General features: G+C 45.0%; 1 protein-coding gene across 3 annotated transcripts in view; it reads right to left on the minus strand.

Moving 5' to 3' along the window:
- CRTC3 (CREB regulated transcription coactivator 3) overlaps nucleotides 1-25,404 on the minus strand; it is a 91,409-nt gene that overhangs the window by 48,426 nt on the left and 17,579 nt on the right. The window lies entirely within an intron of this gene.

Genomic DNA, 25,404 nt, shown 5'->3' on the forward strand with positions numbered 1-25,404 from the left:
GTCAAAGGGCAAGTCTAACAAAGGGACAACTGTGCCTCTCTTGTGAACCCAGCTGGGGATCATTCCAGCCACAGCCTGTATCTCCCTTGGTTCTCATGATGAGGAGAGGGAGTTGTGAGGACCTGCCCACAACAGAGAAGAGGCTATTAATTCACTGCCTTGGGGTTACACGGACCATTTTAATTTTACCTAATAAACTGTGCAGAAGAAAAACGATTTCATGGCTGGATTAGAGACTCTATTCTAGACCACCATCAAAAAAATCAAAAAAATCAAAAAAAACCCAACTCCTTTACAAATCTCCAGAGTCAGACCTGCTCCTCCTCCCTCACTGCAGGCCCCAGGCTCTTCCTCTGCTGTCTGTGGGGTCAGGACCAGGCCGGGGCTGGCGCCTGCCAGAGGGTGAGGTCTTGGGTCCACCAGACTGTAAAGCTCCTAACTTCGGGGAACGAGGTGAGGCTTCTCTCTCAGCAGCGGGCCAGTCTTACTCCAGCCTGGCAGGGTGATTTGGTCCTTAGAGCCCCTGAATCACCCCAGGGATGTTTCGGTTTTTGTTTGTGTGTTTTTTAACCTGGAGACTATACCCTTTTTGACCAAATGAATTTGGGGTGTGATCTCCAAAGGACCAAACGAGCCCTACCATGAAGGTGCAAAGAAGTTACAAAGAACAGAGCAGGCCGGAGGAGGGGTGCTGGCACCCCACCTTGAGGCTAGAGACCTGCCCTATCACCACATCTGGGGCCCTTATGTTGCCCCTTCCTCCTCCTTATTATAAATGAAAACTAAAAGGGAAGTAAAGTTAATGAGATAAACTAAAAGATTACTCTAAAAAATGACAGAGATAAAAGTTTGTTTCTTATGGCAGCAAAGGTCCAAACACACACACACACACACACACAAAAGCAATCAAAATGACCTTAGAGGGCCAGGAGAAATAATCTGTCAGAATAAGAAATAACAGCAAAGCGGGGTGCCTGGGTGGCTCAGTCGGTTAGAAGACTTAACACGTGTGGGAAATAAGGCAGGTCATGAGATCATGACTCAGGTCATGATCCAGGGGATCAAGCCCTGTGTCAGGTTCCCTGCTCAGTGGGGAGTCTGCTTCTCCCTCTGCCCCTCCCCCTGCTTGTGCTCTCTCTCTCTCTCTCTGTGTCAAATAAATAAATAAAATCTTAAAAGAAAGAAAGAAAGAAAGAACAGCAAAGCATAAAACGCACCCAGAGTGTGGGGCCCAGAGCTCACTGGGGGCTCCTGTTCAGGAAGGGGCAGAGGGGTCAGCGTCCTGGGCCGGGCTGCACACCTTCTTTTTTTTTTTTTTTTTTTTTTTTAAAGATTTTATTTATTTGCGAGAGAGAATGAGAGACAGCATGAGAGGGAGAAGGGTCAGAGGGAGAAGCAGACTCCCTGCTTCTGAGCAGGGAGCCCGATGTGGGACTCGATCCCGGGACTCCAGGATCATGACCTGAGCCGAAGGCAGTCGCTTAACCAACTGAGCCACCAGGCGCCCAAGACCCGTCCTTTTATTTATTTATTTTTTTAAAGATTTTATTTATTTATTTGAGAGAGAGCATGAGAGGGGGGAGGGTCGGGAGGGTCAGAGGGAGAAGCAGACTCCCTGCCGAGCAGGGAGCCCGATGCGGGACTCGATCCTGGGACTCGATCCCGGGACTCCAGGATCATGACCTGAGCCGAAGGCAGTCGCTTAACCAGCTGAGCCACCCAGGCGCCCCGGGCTGCACACCTTCTTATCTGAAGAGGTGGGGATGACATCCCAGCGATGCAGTGGCTGGAAGTAGTGAGACCTGTCATCCTGCCCCCAGAGTCTTCCCTCTCAGCACAGTGGGTTCCCATGCACATTTGCTCTCTCGTTCTGTTTCCAAATAGCTGGGCTCCAAAGCAGAGTGTGTGCCCCTCTGGGGGCGTACAAGATGTGCACGGGGTGTGAAGAAGACACCAGAAGCTCTGTTTCCACTCAGTTTTCTACTTTTTGTGTACATGATGTAACAGTAGAGTGTATGTGTCTATAATTTATAAACAAACAAAGAGACCCAGATTGGGGATATAAAACTCTTTTTTACTGCGAGGGTGCATGATCAGAAAGTTTAAGTGACAAAATGCTGATAATTATTGAAACTCGTGACAGCTATATGGGAGTTTATTATTCTCTTTCTGTTTTGTGGATGGCTAAAGTTTTCCATAATAAAATGAAGAGTTTCCCCTTCAGCCCCTCCGGGATGAGTGTGGGCACGGTAAGGGCTAAAGCAGACCCCAAGCCTCTCAAGGCATCTTACTATCTTTCCAGAAATGCCACACGAGCCCCCACAAAGGGAGAGGTCTGAAGCTGCCCATTCCTGCCCCATTCTCCTGCCTGGCGTGATGTGTTTGGTAGAGAGGGAGGCCTTCTGTTGAGTGCAGTCTGACCTCTAACTCTGCGGCTATGATCGTGACCCCAGAGATTAGTTCTGGGTAAACTGGGCCTGCCCAGTTATTTCCTCCAGAAGAAGCTGATTTGCCTCTTACGATGACGACAATGATGAGGAGCTGTGGAAGCAGAGAGTTGGTTTTCGCGAGCTACAACTTGAGCAGTAACAGGGCAAAGGAGGCCGGTCCAGAGGCAGGTTATACAAGGTTATACAGGACCGCAGCTGGCCAGTAGAGTGAGGCCATAGGTGTCCTCGGAAGCCAGACAGATCGGGGGGGGGGGTACTTCAGATCAGGCAGGAAAGGGGGTCAGGGTGCCTGAGCCCAGCTGCATCCCAGCACGGGCCTCCTCCTGCAGTAGGGACGGGAGTTAAGGAACACCCCCCCCCACCGCTGCTGACCACCTTTATCCCTGCTCCCTTCCCTCTCTCATTCCCAATCACACTGCCTTCCCAATCACAATTACTGCCTTCCCAATCACAATCACTGCCTTCCCAATCACACTGCCTAAACCACTGTGATGAAACGTGTTAAGACATGTTGCTGAGTCTAGAAGAAATCTGTAATTTGGAATTAAAAAAAAAAAAGCAAGGGGGGGATAAATGAAACTGACAAAATGTTGAAAAATATTGGGGGATGGGAGGTGGTGGTGAAGGTGGTCCAAAGGTACAAACTTCCATGTTAAGGTAAGTAAGTTCTGGGAATGTCACGGACAGCACGATGGTGGTGGTTAACAATATTGTACATCGGAAAGTTGCTGAGAGAGAAGATCTTAAAAGTTCTCATCACAAGAAAAAAAATGTAACTGTTAAGTAATGGATGTTAACTAAACTTATTATGAGGACCACTTCACAACATATACATACAGCAAATCATTATGTTGTACACCTTGAACTAATACAATTTACATGTCAACTGTATCTCAATAAAACTGGAAAAAATATTGAAATAGGTGATGAGTATAAGGGGGCATTCATTATTCTATTCCTTACTTTTGGGTACATTTTACATTTCCAAATAAAAAGTTTAATTTTGGGGGGCGCCTGGGTGGCTCAGGCGTTAAGCGTCTGCCTTCGGCTCAGGTCATCCCTGGGTCCTGGGATCAAGCCCCACATCGGTACTCCACGGGAAGCCTGCTTCTCCCTCTCCCACTCCGCCTTGTGTTCCCTCTCTCGCTGTGTCTCTCTCTGTCAAATAAATAAATAAAATCTTAAAAAAAGAAAGTTTAATTTTTTTAAAAGATTTATTTATGTGAGAGAGAGAGAGTGGGTGAGAGCATGTGTGGTGCGTGGGGGGCGGGGGGCTCTATCTCACAACCCCGAGACCATGACCTAAGCCGAAATCAAGAGTTGGACGTTTAACCCACTGAGCCACCCAGGCGCCCCCAAAAGTTTACTATTTAAAAATTAAATTGTGGCACTGTAACACTTTTTAAGCTTTACCCCAATAACTTCCAAAGACATGCAAAAGGTGAGGTTCTCTACCACACAGCCAGCAAAAATTATGACTAAAATACTGTTTTTACATGACTTTTAAAAGACAAAATCAGTGCATGATTTCCCAAAGGAGCTAGAAAAGTATCATGAGAAAATGTTTTTTGGGGGGAATAAAATAATCTGGTACATTTAGTTAGCTACAATAGCAATCCTAAATAGAGCATACTGAGTTAAAAAAATATATCCTGTTTTCGATTTCCAAGAGCCCAGGTACTTCTCCTCGTGTGGGTCCTCGCTCACGGAGAGACACACACAGCGTGCAGCTGGCCGCACGCGCACTCGTGAAAGTCGGGAAGGCCCGTGCAGCCCCCCGGCAGCCGTGCTAGAGACGGGACCCACCACTTTCCCAGGCCGGCCACTCCTCTCTCATGCAGCCGTGCTTCTGGTATGTTTTCCCTTACACGGGGCTGGGACACGTCCCTGGAGAAATCTCTTGAGGGAATCTGCCCGGATGAGAGGTTTCTAAAAATTCATCATCATCAGAGGGTTCTTCTCCAGAAGGAAGCAAGCAAGCTACATCAGTGGAAGAATGTGTCGGTGGGACCGAGTTCTTCACTGAATTTGAGTTAAAACTGCGAGTCCGGTTGCTTGTTTGGAGACTCTGAGTTCAGTTGGTTGGGCATTCCTTTTGTCAACCAAATAGAAAAATGGGCAGAACTCATAAAAGGAAGCCTTTTTTTCTTATCTGCAAGTGCCCACCTCTGCCTACAGACAGGGCAGGGGGAAAACGGACGTGAGCTGCTCTCCCTCCTTTGGATGGGCTACTGAGCTCCACACCAGGGGCAGCATCTGGTTCCCAACGGATCGGCAGGGTCTGTCCCTTACAAGCAAGATGGGCCTTTCTCCAGGTCTGGCCTGTAACTAGAGGGATGAGCCAGGTTGGCCCTGCCTATGCAGGCTCAGATGGCCTCATTTCTGGGAAGAGGGAGGAGGGAAGGGACGGTGCGGATGTCCCATTTTCATCCCAGGGCCCAGCCCCGTGGAGCCTGGGGAGCTACTGAGTGGCCAGGAATGAAGCTCATAAAGCTAATGATTTGATCCTGTGTTGGGTCCTCACCATTGCAGCCCAGAAAAGAAAACGGTCATCAACCAGCTTCCTTAGTTGCAAGAAGAGTGAGAGTTCAGCTGACTCAGATTAGGTACGAACACAGCCCTAACATCACCCATCCCTCAGTACCTGGTACCCTAGAAAGTGGAAAAGGAAAACTAGCACTAGTGAACTTGGTTACGTCTGTGGGATTTCAACATTTTGTGGTGATTTTTTTTGTATTTCATCTGATGTTCCACAGTGGGGTGTGCGATCAGCGTGGACTATAAAACTAGAGATTAAAAGTAAAATATGTTTAACCAGTGCAATAATTCAGATATTTGCTCTAAAACCACAATGAAACCTACTGAGCAAAGCTAATAGTTTTTTCTTTCATTTTCAGTGTATTTTACTTATTTGTTCTTTGGAAAAATTTTGAGATCTTAAAACTTTTGGAGTTCCAGGCAATAATTTTTTCCATTTCTACACTTATTTTTTTTATTGAATAAATTTGATACCTAACATTGTGTAAGTTTAAAGTATACAGCATGTTACTTTAATACGTTATATATTGTAATATGATTGCACATATGGTGGTATTTATCACATTAACAATTACAGTGGAATACTGTCTACATTCATCATGCTGTACATTACATCTCTATGGCTTATTTACTACTTGTGACAAGCTTGTACCCCTAAACGCCATCACTCTTCTCCCCTCACGCCCTGGTCACTGCTGTTTTACTCTTTTACAAGTTTAATTTTTTTAGATTCCACATATAAGTGATACTGTACAGTACTTGTCTTTCCCTGGCCTACCTCGCTTAGCATAATGTGCTCAAGGTCCATCTATGGTGTTGCAAATGGCAGGATATCCTCCTTTCTCGTACCTGAATAATATTCCATTGTGCATATGGACCACATCTTTTTTATCCATCCATCTGTTCACGGGCATTTGGGTTGTTTCCATATCTTGGCTATTGTGAATACTGCTGCGATTAACATGGGAGTGCAGATATCTTGTTAAAATCCTGTTTTCATTTCCCTGGGAATAATTTATAATGATCATGGAGAGACAGAAAGTCACAGGACTGTCACTGGGATGTGCCACAGCTGGGAAGGGGAGAGCCAGGGTGAAGCTTCTGCCTGTATCAGGGTAAGGACTAATCTCCTTTCTCCTTTCCTTTCCCCATAAACCAGCTTTATAACTGATACTGTGATTTATAACAAATACTTGGTTTTCAGCCCTGTTTCTGGCAGAGAGCTCCTAAAAGCCTTGTAATTTCCTAAGTGATGAGAGCAACAAAGATGTCTTGTCAGAAGAATCAACCGCATGGTTGGAGACTGGACTTTCAGGGCCCCTCACATCTCCCCGGAGGGGAGAGGGACTGGAGGTTGACTCAGTCGCCAGTGGCCAATGATTTAATCACTCATACCTAGTAATGAAGCCTGTGTACAAACCCAAAAGGATGGGGTTCAACACATGGAGTTTTGGGGAGAGTAGAGAAAGCATAAGCTCTGTGCCCCTTCCGATATACCTTGCCCTATGCCTCTCTTCCATCTGGATGTTTATCTGCATCCTTTATCATATCCTTTTATAATAAACTGGTCAACATAAGTACTATTTCCCTGAGTTCTGTGAGCCACTCTAGCAAATTAAATGAATCCAAAGAGGAAGGAGGTCATAAGAACTTCTGACTTGTAGCCAAGTTGGACAGAAGTTGTAGGTAAGTTGGGGACCTGAAGTTGTGTGCATGTGAGGAGGAGGGGAACAGTCAGGTGGGACGGAGCCCTTAATCTGTAGGATCGGATCCTGTCTCCAGATAGCATCAGAACTGACTGAACTGTAGGAGAACTGCTCCCTGGTGCCCATGGTGGGATTGGGTGTGCAACCCTTAACCGCCCACGCAGTCAAGCTGTGGCTAATAGGGCCAGGCAGTGCCAGGCCACAGTCCTCCTCCCTGACCCAAGATCCGGGACTGTCCACTTCCCCAAGGGTTCTGGTGTCCCGTGGGGAAGAGTAGAGAAAGGGCAAAGATCCACACCTTGGAGCATAAAGCAAGAGTGCTTCTTAGTGGTTCTTGGATGCAGAGGACAGATAAATCACAGACAATTAGGGCTATCACTAACAAAAAATTCAGGCTCTGCCAGAACCATTGCTTTTAGAGATAACCAACCAGCTTAGATCAAATGATTTGAATAAGTAATATGTTTACATTCTTAAATAAAAAGATATGAAGATGACAGTGAAGAGGCGACCTCTCACTGTTGTTTTCCTTCTGTCCGGTTCCCAATGCCCAATGGGTAACCTGATTGCTAGTTTCTTGCAAGTCCTTCCAAATATGGATTATGCATGCACAGCAAATAAGAATATCTATTACTTCTGCTCCTCCTTTTTTTTACATAAATGGTGGCATATTAGTAGACTTCTCTGTACTTTGCTTTTCAACTTCATCGCCAATGAAGTTTGTAAACCTGATTCCAATTTCTTGGTTCTTTGTCTGAAGTTGAAAAATGTAAGAAGAGTCAAACAAAAATTTAGAAAACTCAACAAAATTGAAAGTCAAAACTGTCAGAGAACATACGCCAACATCATAATGGGATCACTCTCTTTTAGACCATTCACGTTGGCCAATTTCTCTAAGTCCTTATAACATGTCAGTGTTGCCTTGTCCTCAAAGAGGATCCCAACCCTCTGCCCCTCTATTGGCTCATCCATCCATGTCCCCTCTCTTCTTTGCAGCCAAGCTTCAAGATGAAGGGCTTACCGCCAGGACTTCCTTCCCCCCCCCCCCCACAGTCCCTCCCGCGGCCTCCTCCCCTCTCTACTCCGCTGAAATGTCCCTTCCCAAGGTAACTGTGGATTCTCCTTGTTACTAAATCCAACAGTACTTTTCAGCGCTTAGGTTACTCGACCTCTCAGTGGCGTCTGAAATTAGTAACAATTCACTTTTTTTAAAAAACGTTCTTCGGGCTTCCTATGACTCCTGGGTGTTTCTTTCCAGTCTTCTCTGCATACTCCTGGACTTCTTGACCATCCTCTGAATGCTGAGGCTCTTCACGGCTGTCCTTCAACTCTGTCTCTCCAGCCCAGATCTCTCTCCAATGCTTCAGAACTGTGTAGTCCACAGCCCCATGGACACTCTTCTAGGAGAGCCCACAGGCATTTCAAACTCAACATGTTTGGAAGTGAATTTGTCCTCTTCCTCCAAAACCAGCCCAATTCCATCTGTTTTGAATCTCTGGGAATGGCACCACCCAGTTGCCTAACCCAGGACACTTGGGGTCATCCTTGAGTGTTACCTCCCCCAAATCTCTCCATCCCTGGCATCTCCGGGTCTGGCCACTCTGACCTCCTAAACACCTCTCAAACCCACTACTATCATCCATTCTCTGTCTATCCACTCTTCTCGGGATTACAGTAACAACCTTGTAATTGGTCTTTTTTGTCTCTAATCTTGTTTCCTCCAACCCAGTTTCCACACTGCAGTCAGAGTAATCTTCCTAAAATACAAATCTGATCACATTTTCAGCTGCATAAAACCCATTAATAACAGGATTTTTAAAAAAAGATCCTAGCAAGCCGATTTTAAAGTTCACCCGGAAAAATAAACAAGCAAGAATAGCCTGGAAAAATCATTGAAAAAAAGCATGAGAGTGAATTAACCCTACCAGAGTTATAATACATAACATAAAGCTACAAAAATCAGTTAAAACAATGAGATTCTGGTGTATGAATAGACACATAAATCAATAAAAGAGAAAAGGAAGTCTCAAAATATAATCAAAATACGTGGGAATTTTGTATATGATAAAAGTGGCATTTTAAATTAGTGGAGAAAAGATGATTATTCATAAACAGTGTTGGGACAACTGGCAAGCGAACTGGAAAAAAAATTAAGTCAGAACTGCACTGCATGCCTTACATTAGCATAAGCTCCTGATGGATCAAAGATTTTTAAATCTAAAAATGAAGGCATAAAGTATTACAAGAATCAGAGAATACAGCATGACAAAAAACCTAGAAGCCATTTAAAAACATTAAATTTTGCTGCATAAAAAGATGTAGATGTCTGCATGGAAAAAGAATCCATCAAAGAGAAAGCCAAAAGACAAATTTCATAGATAAATGTCTACTTTTACTAATACATAGAGAGCTCCTAAAAACACCAATAGGAAAAAGATCAACCACCCAAAAAAATTAAGGTCAAAAGATACAGATTGCTTACAGTAGAGATAATGCAAATGATTCATAAACATGGAAAAAACGCATCTCACTCATAATAAGAGAAATGCGATTTAAAACTACACAGAAACATGACTTTTCATCTATAAGACTGACAAAGATCAAAAAGTTTGATAAAGCCCTGAGCTGGGGAGGATGTGGGCAAACAGCACTCTCATACATGGCAGATAGGGATGTAAATTGGTATAACTTCTACGGAGGGAGAACTGACACTATCTACCAAAACTATAAATGCCCCAGAGATTCCACTTCTAGAAATTTCTTCTTGCAGATATATCTGCATGTGTATAAAATTATATGTATATAAGGTGTGTATTTTTTGGAAGTATGTAAATAAATGTTCATAATTAAGGAACTAGTTGAATAAATTATGGTAGATCCATAAACAGAATACTACTGAGTATTCAAAAAAAAAAAAACAAACCCAAGAATAAGGATGTTATATGTGAGCTGTTATGGAAAGATCTCCAAGATCTATTAAGTAGAAAAAAACAAGGTACAGAAATGTGTATGGTTAGCTATCTTCAGGGTAAAAGGGTAGCATAATGCATTACACATTCACATTTGCTGATTATCTACACAAAATATCCCTGAAAGAATAAACAGACATGACAATACTGATTGCCTCTGGGGAGTGAACTGAGTGTCTAGAATAGAGATGGAAGGAGTATTTTTCACTGGACACTCTTCTGATTATCTTTAATCTTGAACTGCATGAACATATATATATATGGAAAAAGAATCCATCATAAAGAAAGCCAAAAAACAAATATCATAGATGAATGTCTACTTTTATATATATGTGTATATATATATTTGAATGTATATGTACATATATACATTCAAAAAACAAGTAACATTAAAATCAAAAACATAGCATAAAGCCACAGTAACTATACTGATGTGGAATGGAAAGGAGACTAAATGGCCAAATCAATGGAACAAAGCAAGAAAACAGAAAGAACCATATAAAAATTAAATTATTCAAGAACTGAGACAATGGACTGGTCATAGAGGAAAAGAAGTGGGATCTCTGTCTCAAATCTCACATCAAAATAAATTCCAAAGTGGGGTGCCTGGCTGTCTCCGTTGGTAGAGCATGCAACTCTTGATCTCAGGATTGTGAGTTCGAGCCCCATGTTGGGTGTAGAGATGACTTAAAAATAAAATCTTTAAAAAAACCCATAAATTCCAAAGTAATAATCGTATTAGAACAAAATATGAGTTGAAAAAAGTGAAGTTTAAGAAATCTTAGAGTGATGAAGGCCATTCTAAACATATTACAAATTATAACATAGAAGCCACAAAAAAGAACAATACATTTGTCTCATAAAAATTAGAGCAGAAAACTCCCAAATAAAAATGACTAAATGGAGAGAATATTTGGAATATAAATGGCAGACTGTGGTGGACAGATTCTAAGGTGTCACCTGATGATCCCCACCTCCTGGTGTTCACATTCTGGTGTAATTCCCTGCCCGTGAGTGAGGGTAGGACGTGTCACCTGCTTCTCATCAACAGGATATCACAAGAGTGATGGAATATTGCTCCCATGATTATGTTATGATATTTATAAGACTCTGTCTTGTTAGCAGTGGTGCTAAGAGATTCTTCTTCACTGGCCTGGAAGAAATCAGCTGCCATGAAGTCAGAGGCCGTGTTGGAGAAGCCCACGTGGCAAGGAAGTTTGGGGGGCCCATAGGAGCTAAGGGAGTCTTTGGCAAAAAGTGATGCTTTCGTCCTGCAACCACAGGGACATGAATTCTGCCAACCACCTGAAGGAGCTCAGAAGCATATTCCCAGCTCAGTCTGTGAGGAGACCACAGCCCCAGTCAATATGTGGACTGCAGCCTGGGGGGACCCTAAAGTAGACAGACCAAATAAGCCATAGCCAGATTTCTGACCTACAGAAACTGTCAGATAATAAAAGGTAATTTTTATTTGTGGTCATTTGTTACATAGCAATAGAAACCAATACACAAAGAGACAATTCCCCTAATATATAATAAAGACTTCTTATAGGCCAATAAAAAATAAAGTACTCAATAGAAAAAGAGGCAAAAAGGGAGCCTGGGTGGCTCAGTCGGTTAAGCATCTGCCTTCGGCTCAGGTCATGATCCCAGGGTCCTGGGATCAAGTCCTGCATCAGGCTCCCTGCTCCATGGGGAGTCTGCTTCTCCTCTCCCTCTGTGTGTATGTGCTCTCTCTCAATAAATAAAAATCTTAAAAAAAATTTTTAAAAAGCACTACGATTTAAAAAAAAAATACGCAAGGGGCGCCTGGGTGGCTCAGTCGGTTAAGCGGCTGCCTTCAGCTCAGGTCAGGATCCTGGGGTCCTGGGATCGAGCCCCACGTCCGGCTCCCTGCTCGGCGGAGAGCCTGCTTCTCCCTCTCCCTCTGCCTGCCACTCTGCCTACTTGTGCTCTCTCTCTCTGTCAAATAAATAAATAAAATCTTTAAAAATAAATAAATAAAATAAAATAAAACATAAATAGGCAAAAGGCTTAAGAACATAGTCTACAGGGGCACCTGGGTGGCTCAGTCGGTTAAGCGTCTGCCTTCGGCTCAGGTCATGATCCCAGGGTCCTGGGATCGAGCCCCGCATTGGGCTCCCTGCTCAGTGGGAAGCCTGCTTCTCCCTCTCCCGCTCCCCCTACTTGTGTTCCCTCTCTCGCTGTGTCTCTCTCTGTCAAATAAATAATAAATAAAATCTTTACCAAAAAAAAAAAAAAAAAAAAGAACACAGTCTACAGAATAGGAAGTACAAATGGCCGGAGAAGCGTAAAGAGAGGTTCCATCTGGGTTTTGTGTTACGTCCTTAGAGCAGTGCCGGACACACAGGGGCCACTCGATATTATTTGCTGAATAAATGAATACATTTCGCTCATAATTAAAGAAATGCCAAATAAAACAAGGTATAATTTTTTACCCATTAGGCTGGCAGAGATGGAAAAGATGGATAGTCAACTTGAACAGACAACAGACATTTCTCTAAAGATGATACACAAATGGCCAGTAAGCGTATGGAAAGACGCTCAGTGATGCTGTACTGCAAATCAACCACAACAAGGTATTTATTACCTTACACACGTTAGGATGGCTACTACCCGCCCCCACCAAATAATGAGCATTGGTGCGGATATGGAGAAATTAAAACCCTTCTGCACTGCTTGCAGGGACATAAAGTGGTGCGGCTACTACGGAAACCAGTATGGTCACTCCTCAAAAAATGGAAAATAGAATTATCATATGATCCAGCAATCCTGCTTCTGGGTATATGCCCAAAAGAGCTGAAAGCAGGATTTCAAAGAAATATGTGCATGCCCATGTCGACAGTAGCATTATTCATAATAACCAAGACATGAAAGCAACTCAAACGTTCGCTGATGGAAGAACAGATAAACAAAATGTGACATACACATACAATGGAATACTATTCAGCTTTAAAAAGGACGGACATCCTGTCACATGCTTCAACATGGATGAGTCTGGAGGACGTCATGCTAGGTGAAATGAGCCAGCCACAAGAAGACAAGTACTGTATGATTCCACTTATATGAGTTACATAGAGAAGTCAAATTCAAAGACAAAAAATAGACTAGTGGGGGACACCTGGGTGGCTCAGTCGTTAAGCGTCTGCCTTCGGCTCGGGTCATGATCCCAGGGTCCTGGGATCGAGCCCCGCATCGGGCTCCCTGCTCTGCAGGAACCCTGCTTCTCCCTCTCCCTCTACTGTTCCCCCTGCTTGTGCTCTCTTGCTCTCTCTGTCAGATAAATAAATAAAATCTTAAAAAAAAAAAAATAGACTGGTGGTTGTGGGGGTGAGGAAGGATAAATGGGGAGCTGTTGTTTAATGGGTACAGAGTTTCTGTTTTGCGAGAGGAAAATGTCTGGAGGTTGGCTGCACAACACTGTGAATGTACATAACATTCCTGAACTGTACATTGAAAAATGGTGAAGATGATAAATTTTATATGTTTCTTACAAGGTTTAAAATGGGTATATTCTGGGGCGCCTGGGTGGCTCAGTCGGTTAGGCGACTGCCTTCGGCTCAGGTCATGATCCTGGAGTCCCGGGATCGAGTCCCGCATCGGGCTCTCTGCTCGGCGGGGAGTCTGCTTCTCCCTCTGACTCTCCTCCCTCTCGTGCTGTCTCTCATTCTCTCTCGCAAATAAATAAATAAAATCTTTAAAATGGGTATATTCTGGGGTGAGGAACAGACACTCTGACGATACTGGTGGGAGCCAAAAATGTTATCGATAGTGAATAATTTTACAATATCTACCTTAATTTTAAATATGCAAACAATCCTACCCAGTTGTTCTACTTCTAGGAACATATCTACAGATACCCTTTTAGAAATACTCAAAGATATATGTAACAAGAATGCTCACTGTGGTGTTGCTTCGTAACAGTGAAAAGGTAGACACAGTCTAAATGTCCCTCAATAAGAAACTGGTTAGGTAAATAATGGGAGAGCAATATGAAGGTATACAATACAGCCATTGAAAAGAATATATATCTTTATATGCTAATCGGAAAAAATGTCCAAGATGTTAAGTTTTGCTTTTAAGGCAGAAATTATTTAGTACAGCATGCTTTCACTTGTGTGAAGAGTAAGTATGTGTATACGATATATGCTTGCATTTACACAGGAAACTTCTGGAAGGGTGCTAAAGAAACACTTAGTAGGTACCTCTGGGGATTAGGATTGGGGGAGGAAGTGAAGGAAAGGGAAACTTATATTTTTAATTTTATATGTTTCTATATTATTTGAGTTTTTTGCAACAAATGTGTATTACTTTCATATAAAAATTAATTTGGTGGGGTGCCTGGCTGGCTCAATCGGAAGAGAATGCGAATCTTTTTTAAAGATTTTATTTATTTATTTGACAGAGAGAGACATAGTGAGAGCAGGAACAAGCAGGGGGAGTGGGAGAGGGAGAAGCAGGCTTCCCGCTGAGCAAGGAGCCAGATGCGGGGCTTCATCCCAGGACCCTGGGATCATGACCTGAGCCAAAGGCAGACGCTTAATGACTGAGCCACCCAGGCGCCCAAGAATGCGAATCTTGATCTCAGGATTGTGGGTTTGAGCCACACTGGCTGTAGAGACTACTTAAAAATATTTTTTTTTTGAGATTACTTAAAAATCTTAAAAAAGAAATTAATTTGGAAGAATAAGTGAGCAAGTGGGCAAGCAAATAAGTATTTTCCAATAGCTTTACACTGCCCCTAGGACAAAATCTAAATGAGAAAGTAAGGTCTTTCGTGATGTGGTTCCTACTTCAACCTCCGGCCCCATCCCTCACCACCACATCTCACACTCAGCTATGTTCCAGTCTCATCCAACTTCCCCTTCCTCAAACAGAACAAACTTTCTCTTGCCTCCCAACTTTGCCAAACAGTGCTGCTTTTGCTCAGGTCCCAGCTCAGACGTCTCTTCCTCCAGGAAGCCTTCCCTGGTGCGCCCCCCAAGCCCCCGCCACCCCCAGGCTCAGTTAGGCAGCACTAAGATGCATTCAACCCAGTCTCTGGACTCCTCTACCCTGCGTCTTTCACGTGGTCTCACAGTGGCTTGTAAACACATCTGCCTCTCCCACTGAAGTTCAACCACACAGTGGCCATGCCGTCATGGGTCACTGTCCCATCCCCAGCAGCAAGGACGGGGTCTGACACACAGACGGTATTCAGCAATTATTTGCCAGATTGGACTTGTAGAAATAAAACCACATCGTAGACAGCTGAGGAGCACAGAAGGGGGAAGGTGGAATTAGGATCCTTCCATCCAAACACAACCACAGTGTTCCCTCAAGAGTTATGTTCCTGGGCATGTTTTCTCATAGCTGCATTCCCAAGCTAGACATTTTGACAAGGCCCTTGGGACACAGTCATTTTGGTTGGAGAACATTTTGCTGCACCCTTTCAAAACATGAGGCTTTTATAAGCCGAAGTAAAGATTACTGTTTTTATAATCAAGTAATGTGTACAGCAGACCACAGGCATCCCAGACCCTTTCTCACCACTAACCTACCTCTCATCCCCTGAGGACTTTCGCTTTGTACTTAGTAATTAGTTTACAGCCTAGTGGCTTATTTTTAAAACTTACTGTTATACCCCCAAAATTATCATTGTAAAGAAGTATCAGAACATTAATGTAGGGGCGCCTGGGTGGCTCAGATGGTTGGGCGTCTGCCTTCGGCTCAGGTCATGATCCCGGGGTCCTGGGATCGAGCCCCGCATTGGGCTCCCTGCTCAGCGGGAAGCCTGCTTCTCCCTCTCCCTCTGTCTCCCCCCTGCTCATGCTCTCTCTCCGTATCTCTGTGTCTCAAATGAATAAATAAAATCTTAAAAAAAAAAAAAAAGAACATTAATGTAATCTTTGTATTACTGAAGAAATTGTTAAGAATTTCACTAAGGACACCCCTAACAGTGGTGAGGTGAGAGAGGGTAAGAGATCACACTGATGCCCGCATATCCCTTCCTGCCTCCCTACTGAGGGTCTACCCAGAGAAGGTTGAGTTGGAAGAGAAAGCCACATAAGATAAAGTGAATCCTCAGAGCCCTGCCTCATCCCTCACTACCCCCAGCCCAAGATTAGAGGTTGGCAAGGCGGATGAGACCCAGGCATGGGATTAGGTTCTATGTTTTGCTCATTGTTAGGTTTTCTTTCTCTTTTTTCTTTTCTTTTTTTTTTTTTAAGCTCCACGGAAAGAAAAAGTAGTCACAGAGTGGCACCTGTCAGAAAGGCCCTGGAGACAAACCAGCTACGTTCTAGCACCTACGTAGAAACTTCATATGCTCCTGTAATCGCCGGGGCATAAGATTTGTAGCTCCTTTTAAGTTTTTTGCTCAACGCTTCCTCAGGTAGCTGCAGAGCCTTTACATTCAAAATTTTACACTGTACTAAGCAGATGTATGATATTTCAATGATTTGCAATGAAAAATAATCCTGCAACATTATCAGGCCTAAAGTTTTCTTTTTATACCCTGGAATAGTTTCTCAGGATACAGTACCATAAGTAGAATTCATCAAAGAGTAAGAATACCTTAGGGGTGCCTGGGTGGCTCAGTCGGTTGAGCGTCCCACTCTTGATTTCAGCTCAGGTCATGATCTCGGGGTCACAAGATCAAACCAGTCGGGCTCTATGCTGGGCGAGGAGCCTACTTGGGATTCTCTCTCTCCCTCTGCCCCTCCGCCCATTCATGCACGCTCGCTCTAAAATAAACAAATAAATCTTAAAAAAAAAACTATCTCAATACTCTTCACACTAAATATCTTCACTCTTCATCCCTACACTGCTTTCAGAAAGATGTACACCAGTTGACAATAACTGTAAGAATGCATACAAGAGGGCGCCTGGGTGGCTCAGTCGTTAAGCATCTGCCTTCGGCTCAGGTCATGATCCCAGGGTCCTGGGATCGAGCCCGCATCGGGCTCCCTGCTCGGCGGGAAGCCTGCTTCTCCCTCTCCCACTCCCCCTGCTTGTGTTCCCTCTCTCGCTGTGTCTCTCTCTGTCAAATAAATAAAATCTTTAAAAAAAAAAAAAAAAAGAATGCATACAAGAGCAAATTTCATCACCCCTTCACCAACACTGAGTATTAACTCAAAAATTTTTTCCTGATTTAATGAGCAAAACGCTAAATTGTCACTTGGATAATAATTAACCTTTGTTGGCATCTACAGTGTTCCAGGTATAGTACCAGGCACTTCATACCCATCATCCCATGGAAGCGTCGCAACAGCCCTGTGAAATGGTACCATTATTATCCTCATCTTATGTTCCTGAGTGTGAAGCTCATGAAGGGTGGAGGAGGCTTTGAATCCAAGCTGCCTAAATCCTGTGCCCAAACACTAAGAGCTACAAGCTCTACCAAGAGCTAACCACTCTTGCCTCTGATGTCTCATTATTGTTGTAGTCCATGTGTCATGGCTTATAGCGACAACAAACGGATTCCCAAAGATTTCATTGCTGGGTGAACTTCCCAGTTCCTGACTTTTCTACCCATGGCAAATACGAACAAGTCCAAAGGCTCAGAGAGAGCTTGAGAGCTGCCATTCCAGAGCCAGGGTTCTGACAATGAGCAAGACAGGGTTTATAGTAAAAGCAGATCAGAATCAAGAGAAGAACGTCCACAGTAACTGCAGAGACAAGTCTTGGGGACTTCACGGCCTGTCTTTCCCCAGTGGCTGGGATGGTGAGCTCCCCAGGCTTACAGGCCTGGTGCAGAGCAGACAGAACCAAAGAGGACGGTCGGGCGCCTGATCCTGTGAGCAGCTTCTGGAGTTTCTACAGAACTATTCCCACTTCAAGGGTGAGAGCAGCTAGGACCAGCCCTAATGATGTCATGGGGCTAACAAATGAAGAAATCAGGAAATGATTTCTTTTTTCTTCAAGAAATACGCTGGTTGAATTTCCTCAACAGGTTTCAACTTCTGCATTCAGAGAAAATAGTTCTGTTTTAGTAATTCAACAAAAGAAACAACCAAAAAAAAACCTGCCAGAAGGATAGCTAGTAGTTACTAGCGTGGACTCCAGAATCAAAGAGCCCAGACTTGAAATCTGGTTCTAGCCTGGTTGTGTGATCTAAGGAAGTTGCTAAATCCTTCTTAGCCTCCATTGTATCCCCCATAAATAGAGGCAGTAACTACTTACCTCTGGGAGCACCAGGAAAATTACATAATGTGTACAAAGCACTGAACCATAGTGCCTGGTGCCGATTCAGGACATTTCCACCAACAGTGGGAGTGGAAAAAGCAGCAGTAGCACTTATACTAAGAGTGGTAACCTTGTCTGGAAGGAAGGAAGGGAGGGAGGGAGGGAGGGAGGGAGGAAATTTCCTTTTCCACTGCATTCAGAAACAAAGTGCAAATGTGTTGGTCAAATGGTATGAAGCGGTTGAAAATCTCCACACGAAGTAAGCAGATTTTAATTCTAGCACCAGCTACTTACTATGCTAGCTGAGTAACATTAAACTAATTACCTAATTTTTCTTGCTTTCAATTTTCTGACCTATAAAGTGAGAGTATTACATCAAAAGAGCTACAGGGTCTATTCTGGTTCTAAGAATTCTGATTCATCTGCCAGGGCAAGTAGTCCTGGAAAGAGCTCTGTTCCAAATTAGAGCTGTCCATTATTGGCAGAAGCCCAAGCGAGGCTGTTTTGCTTCCCATAAATGTTTCCCCTTTAATATTCTCTCTGCTTTGTTTTGAGTTACATTTTAACTTACAAGCTGCTTCAAACCTTTTAAACGATAGCCCTAACTTAATTAATTCTAAATTAACGCCCAAAACTCCTTAGAGACTGAACAGGCACAGACTAGTTGAAAGCATCTCTTGGGCAGTTTCATCAATGACAAGATGGCTGACGAGAGACACCGAGCAGACGTAACACAATCTCTGATTCAACGTCAGGTCCCCGAGCTCCTGAGGCCACAGGCAACCACGGTCTCAAGAGCGGAGGACGAATCACAGCCTGTGTGGCCATGTCTGCTCTTGTGGACAGCCCCCCACTGACTCTAACCTCTTGGACCCCCACTGGCCTGCTCCTTCCTTTGCTAACCGATCCCCCTCCTCCACCCTGGCTTTAGCGTCACAGGGCTGGCCTCTCCTGACCACGTTCCAGGGTGAAAATCCTAGTTCGGGGGCGGGGTGGGTAAGACTAACCTAAGGAGAGATTTCCTCAATAGTCAGGCATGGACTGAAAGTAGGATTAAAGTAGCAAAAAGACGTCTCAGGTGGCTGAGCGAGTGAACAAACAGAGCATGGCATAATCTAAAAGGAGCCAAGCAAAGTTCACACTGAACTGCACATCTGAGGGCCCCCGGTGACCAGAAAGAGGCATCTATCCAGGCTGAGAAAAAGGAAGAAGACACTCTTCCTAACTGACAACGAGTTGGTTTTGTGTGTGTCTATTTGTTTAATGGGCAAAATACGAGCAAAAGCCTAGGAAAGATAAACCTGGGTTTGAATCCTGACTCTGTCACTGAACTTTTGTGTGACCTCGGGCACATGACTGTTAAAGTAGCAGTGAAGGGGGGGGTAACAATACTTGTGTCGGAGGGCTGATGTGAGGGCAACAGGAGGCTGGGACTCCGACTGTACTCTTCTCCCTAATTACTGTCTATGGGGAGGGGTTTTCCCCGGCACCCCAGCAAACCAGCGTAAAAGCAGGTGGTTACCACAGTGACAACCCCCCCCTTCCTCGCCCCAAGAGGCTGCAGGAGAAACCAGGGCGGGGGGCATAGCGCTTTCTGCAGTCACATCCCCGAGAGGCTGGGGGTACAGACGGAGAAGGGCCTAGGCGTTCGTTAGCGAGCTGTTGTCCAGGCAGCCAGTTTCCATGCCCGGGGAGTTCCTTGAGGCACAGACTGTTGCCTTTGAACAGGGAAACCACTTCGGTATCTGGCATCAAGGCCTGTGTAGAATCTTCCACAGATGTTATCATGACTCCTGGAAAACGTCCAAAGTAATCATAAACAAGTAAAAGCTTCATTTTAAAGTTTAAAGTATGAAAACTGGCTGTTTCATAACAGAGGGACCGATTCTGACTCCCAACTATTGTGAAACTGCAGGGAATGGGGACAAAACTTTGGCGGGTTCCACGGCCAAAAAAATGTGAGAACTTGAAAGTTCAGTTAGAGACGGCCACAGCTCTCCACACAGTGCTTCTCCCTCCCTTTTATGACTTGGCAGTCCAAGGATGGACTGGGAAAGAGAGGGAGGAGGGCTGCTTCACATTAATATGACTTCAACTTCAGCTTCACATTAATATGACTTGAACTTCACGGGAAATCAAAGGGCGAGGGAATCCGGGGACCTGGGCTGGGTCCTGGCGCTGGCTCTGCCGCCCCCCAGGCCTGTCCTCCCTCTGGGCATTTCCCTCTGCGTCTCCCAGAAGCTGCACGGGATCAGGGCATCAATCGACACACAGCCCGGCTGACCCAGGACAGGCTCAGGAAGACTTTCAGTCAAAGTGTTTTCATCTAGTCAGTGAAGAATGAGTAGGATGTAACCAGCCATCTGGAATAGAAGAAGCTTTTATATAAATAGCTAAAGCTTCAGTCTCTGGCCCTAGAGAGGGTAACTGCAATGAAAGAGAGGATGGGGCGCCTGGGGGGCACAGTCCGTTGGGTGGCCAACTCTTAGTTTCCACTCGGGTTGTGATCTCGGGGTTGTGGGGTCAAGCTCCACACTGGGCTCCGTGCTTAGCAAGGAGTCTGCTTGGGATTCTCTCTCCCTCTCCCTTTGTCCCTCCCCCTGCATGCTCTCTCTCTCTCTCAAATAAATAAATAAAAGGAAAGAAAGAAAGAAAGAAAGAAAGAAAGAAAGAAAGAAAGAAAGAAAGAAGGAAAAAAGTAAGAAAGAAAAGGAAAGAAAGAGAGAGAGAGAAAGAAAGAAAGAAAGAAAGAAAGAAAGAAAGAAAGAAAGAAAGAAAGAAAGAGAGAAGGGAAGAAGGAAAGAAAGAAAGAAAGAAAGGACAGTGGTGTCAGCCGTCTGTTGAGTCAAGCTGGAAGGCCGGGAGGTCCAGCTGCCAGTACTTTGCTCAACAGGGGGAGAGTCTGTAGCAGGAGCTCTACGGCATTTATTGAGCAATAACTATGTGCTGGGCGAGGTTCTAAGGATAGACATGCGTTAACTAATTTATGCCTCACACCAACTTTCTAGTAGGTCCTAAGGAGCAACCACATCTCAGATGAGTGGGCTGAGGCATGGAGAGGTTAAGGATTGTGTCGAAGGCCCAATGCTGGTTAGTGCGGAGACTGGTAAACAGGTTCCCTGGTGTGACTCCTGACGCCATGCTGAAACACTGAAGCACAGCATGAAAACTGGGTTTACTTTGACGCGCTGGGGGGCAGGTCGTAGAGACTCATGGAAGAGATTTCCCGAAGCTGTGTTTTCAGAGCAAGGACCGGTGTGGTGTCCAAGGTCTGTGAGGGACCTGTGTGGTTGAGCTCCCAAGTGGCTGACAGGACAGTTCTTGGCTGAGATTTCCCCACAAACTAACACTGAAACCGAAACACAGGTGATGTCAAGGTGCTTCCATGACTTCCAGACTCAAACTGGACCTGCGTGGCGGGCGGGCAGCCTGTGGGCGCTGCAGCGCCTGCTCCCCACGGCTGTGACACCCAGTCCCGTGAGGATCTGCAGGGCCGCGCCTGACATTATGTCACGTGCTGTGGAAGAGCCTCTCGGGCTCTGACCATGAGTTGTGTACCCGGTTTCTGGGGCGGCCTGTGCAGTTCACCCCACAGGGGATGTCTGAGGTATTCATCAGCTGCCCTGTTCACGCTGGGTAGTTGCCGGGAGGGTGGAGTGAGCTGAAAGCAAACTGCCCGCAGAGAAGACAACGTATGCCTGACCATTTGGAGCCAAGCCCATAAATTCCAGAACTCTTTTGAAATTTCTGATTATGTGGCCAAAGTCTGGGAAATGTTTGGGTCTACTTGACTCTAAGAAAACACATTCTCTTTCAAGAATCTGCTAAAACCGAGCAGAGAGCCGCCGTCAGTGACGTAGACCAAAAGCCAGGATTTAGAGCTGTCCCAACTGACAGAATATCCCACAAAGTTCTAGCACTCAGTAAATATTTGTTGAATGAATAATCTGTATTCTCACTGACTTGACCAATCACCAACACTGGACTTCTAACTATATGAATAAAGGAAGATTCCAAAAACATTCTCAAAAGACAAATGCTACTGGGGGAGAAACTCTGTTTAACACATTCAAAGAACTCCTGCAAATTGAAAAGAAAAGAGAGAGAGAGAGAGAGAAGAGAGAAGTGGGCAAAGCTTATGGTCAGGAAATTGCCAGAAGAAGAAATGTGAACGGCCAATAAATACGTGAACAAAATACCAACCTTGGACCCGCAATCAAGAAAAGACATATGAAAATCACATAGCCACAATCTCACACAGTCCTTCTACCCAAGAGATAGAATCACTGCCCACATTTCATAACCGAACCTAAGCCTGAAGAGGTTTTAACTCAAATGATACTTGACAGAGTCTAATAACTCTAATAACAAAGTCTATGTTTGTTCCAACATGCTGCCCTATCCGAATATTTGTGTCACAACTCGGATCCTGTTAGTCAAGTCACTTAACCTAAGACTTGGTTTCCTCACTGGCAAAATGGGAATCACAGAAGGACCAACACCCAAGGGTATGGGGAGGGTTGGATGAGATAACGCGCACACAGCGCGTGGGGACAGGGCTGCCATGTGGCACATCTGCAATGACCTGACACGTGCACCCAACAGATATTCAATGAACCCAGACCCTGGCCAGGCGCCGTTCCAGGCTTTGGAAAACAAGGCAGTGAACCGAAGTGCCTTTGCCCGCAGGGAGCTTGCGTTCTTTTTTTTTTTTTTTTAAAGATTTTATTTATTTATTTGAGAGAGAGAATGAGATAGAGAGAGCATGAGAGGGGGGAGGGTCAGAGGGAGAAGCAGACTCCCTGCTGAGCAGGGAGCCCGATGTGGGACTCGATCCAGGGACTCCAGGATCATGACCTGAGCCGAAGGCAGTCGCTTAACCAACTGAGCCACCCAGGTGCCCAAGGCCCGTCCTTTTATTTATTTATTTATTTTTATTTTTTTAAAGATTTTATTTATTTATTTGAAAGAGAGAGAATGAGAGAGAGCACATGAGAGGGGGGAGGGTCAGAGGGAGAAGCAGGCTTGATGCGGGACTCGATCCCAGGACTCCAGGATCATGACCTGAGCCGAAGGCAGTCGCTTAACCAACTGAGCCACCCAGGCGCCCGGGAGCTTGCGTTCTAATGCAGTGTAATGAGGACCCAGAATATAAACAAGATAGAGTAAAAGAAACATACAGTATGGCCAGAAAAGGCTGTCCTGGCAGAGAGATCCTAGGGAGGGCTCAAGGAGCACAGAAAACGGGGAGCGTGGCTGGAGTGGAGCAAGCGAGGCCGGAGCTAGACAGATGTGTCCTGGGAAAGAGCGGAGAGGGAATCGGGCCCTTCCCGGGCATTACTGCACTTCGCACTCTGGCTCTACAAGAAGTGAGAGAAGAAGCCATCGGAGAGTCTGAAAAGACAAGTGACATGGTCTGGCTCCTATTTTAAACAGGTCACTCAGATGGCAGTGTTGAGGCTAACTGGAAGGGACAAGGACAGGAGCCAGGAGGGCGGTCTGGAGGCTCTCTGCAAGAATCTGGGGCAGAGATGACAGGGGCTTGGACCGAGGTACTCAGAGTCTGGATAGATTTTTAATGTAGCACCAAGAATGTGCTGAAGGCTCAGATGTGGGACGGGGTATGCCGGCGGGGGGGGCGCGGTTTGGGCCTGACTGACTGAAGAATGGAGTTGCCATTTGCTGAGATAAGTGTCCAGAACAGAGGCTTCCTGACTGCAGGCACCGCAGAACAATGAGAGATCTGGGGCACTCTGGAATCCCGTCAGAGAGGCAAAATCAGGAAAGTGCATCGGTCACTGTGTTTCAGGGCAGGACTTCAGTTCCTGGGAGGGAAGCTGATAAAAAACAAGGCACTGGGATATGAGCAGGTTACCATGGGATTCTGGCACCCAGGAGCCAGACAAGAGTCCAGTTATCAGAGCTGAGGCACAAGGCCAACGTAGTGACTTGAAGCCAAATTACAGAGTTTGAGGCGGCCTCAGTCCCTCGGCCTCAGATAGAGCTGGGTCCTAGAGACGGGTGATAGGCTGGCTAGTCAGGGGCCAAGTGGCCCCGGAGTCTGGGAAAGAAGGCTACCACAGAAGCCAGAAACCAGGCAGAACGGACTCCACGCGCACCCACAGCCACATCATCGGGTGACATTGGTATATTACAGACTGATTCTAGGCCTTTAACATGGGCAGGCCACGAGGCCAGTCACTCTGTGAGAGGTCCAGGTGTGCAAAAACCCCACCCCACGAGGAGGCCCCATTTTGCATGAGTCCGAGATCCTCATGGGGAGAAGAGTCGGGGTGCTAGTTTTCGGGGGGCCAGACAGGAGGCATCTGTAGCTACCACCACTTCCCTGTCACTGAAAGGACAGAAAGCAACCTCAAGGAGCAACAGCTCAGACAAAGGGGTGAGGGGGAGCTGCTCGAAGACTGTGGCGTGGAGGGCGGGTGGGATGGCTGTTCTGCTCAGAAGCCCAAGGTTAAGCAGATTAACGTGCGATTGGCCCAAGCGAGGTCTCTTCTGCTACGCTTATTCTCAGACTCCTAGACACTGATGAAATACTCTCTTTCCTAGCTGGAGGACAAGACACTCCCACCAAAATACAGAGAACTCTGTTTTAAAATTAAAGCAAGTAAGGGCACAATATCTATTAGCAGCTCATTGTCTGATGATTTCATCTGTGTACTTATTTTCCTATTTTCTTATATGGATACATATTAACCATCTCATGATTTATTATAAAGAGAAGAATTTCTTCAGTCGGCACTAAAAATGAAATTGCACTTATTTTCCAGAAATGACAGGTTCACACAGACTACCAAGCAATTAGAAACCAGGAGACTTTTGCAAATCTTCACTCTTGTTAATATGTAAACATCTGTACAAACTCCTGGTTTGCTCTGGGGTCACATTTCTCGGACACAGATATTCTCTGCATATTTGTACGCCATACATTAACAGCCATTTCAGTTTTCATAGAAGTTCTCCATATTAAAAAAATAAGTACAGTTTGACAGCCATGTATGAGAGCCACTCCAGAGGCGGCCCGGCAGCCCTCGTCACCCACAACCAGGGGACCTGACTGTACACACAGCAGCTGCGAGGCCCATGTGATTAATTCTGTGCTTCAGTAAATATGCAAACGACTTTATGTCATGAACTTTGGAGTCATTCTTGAATAGTCAACGCTTGGAATGCTACATGTGCAAAGGCTTTGGATCTCTTATACTTCAGGTAATAAATATTCAGAGCAAAACAAAACAATTCTGTTAGGTTAAGTATCTGTGCCGAAAAGCAATGAAGCCACGTGTATTAATAACCTTACAAATATTTCTACTCTTAGAAAACAACAACAAATATTTCTACTCTTTGGCTGGATAATTCTGCCTATAGAAATCTATGATCAGAAATACAGATGACTCATACACCAAGGTGTTTATTATTATATTGCTCTTAATGAAGAAAAACTGGAATCAACCAAAATGTCCAACATAAAGGGGGAGTGGTTATAAATCATATATGAAATATTTTGCTATTAAAATTATACTTACAGAGGCACCT

The sequence above is a fragment of the Mirounga leonina genome, unplaced genomic scaffold, assembly GCF_011800145.1.
Source record: "Mirounga leonina isolate KUSES-001 unplaced genomic scaffold, KU_Mleo_1.0 Mir_178, whole genome shotgun sequence".
NCBI lineage: Eukaryota > Metazoa > Chordata > Mammalia > Carnivora > Phocidae > Mirounga > Mirounga leonina.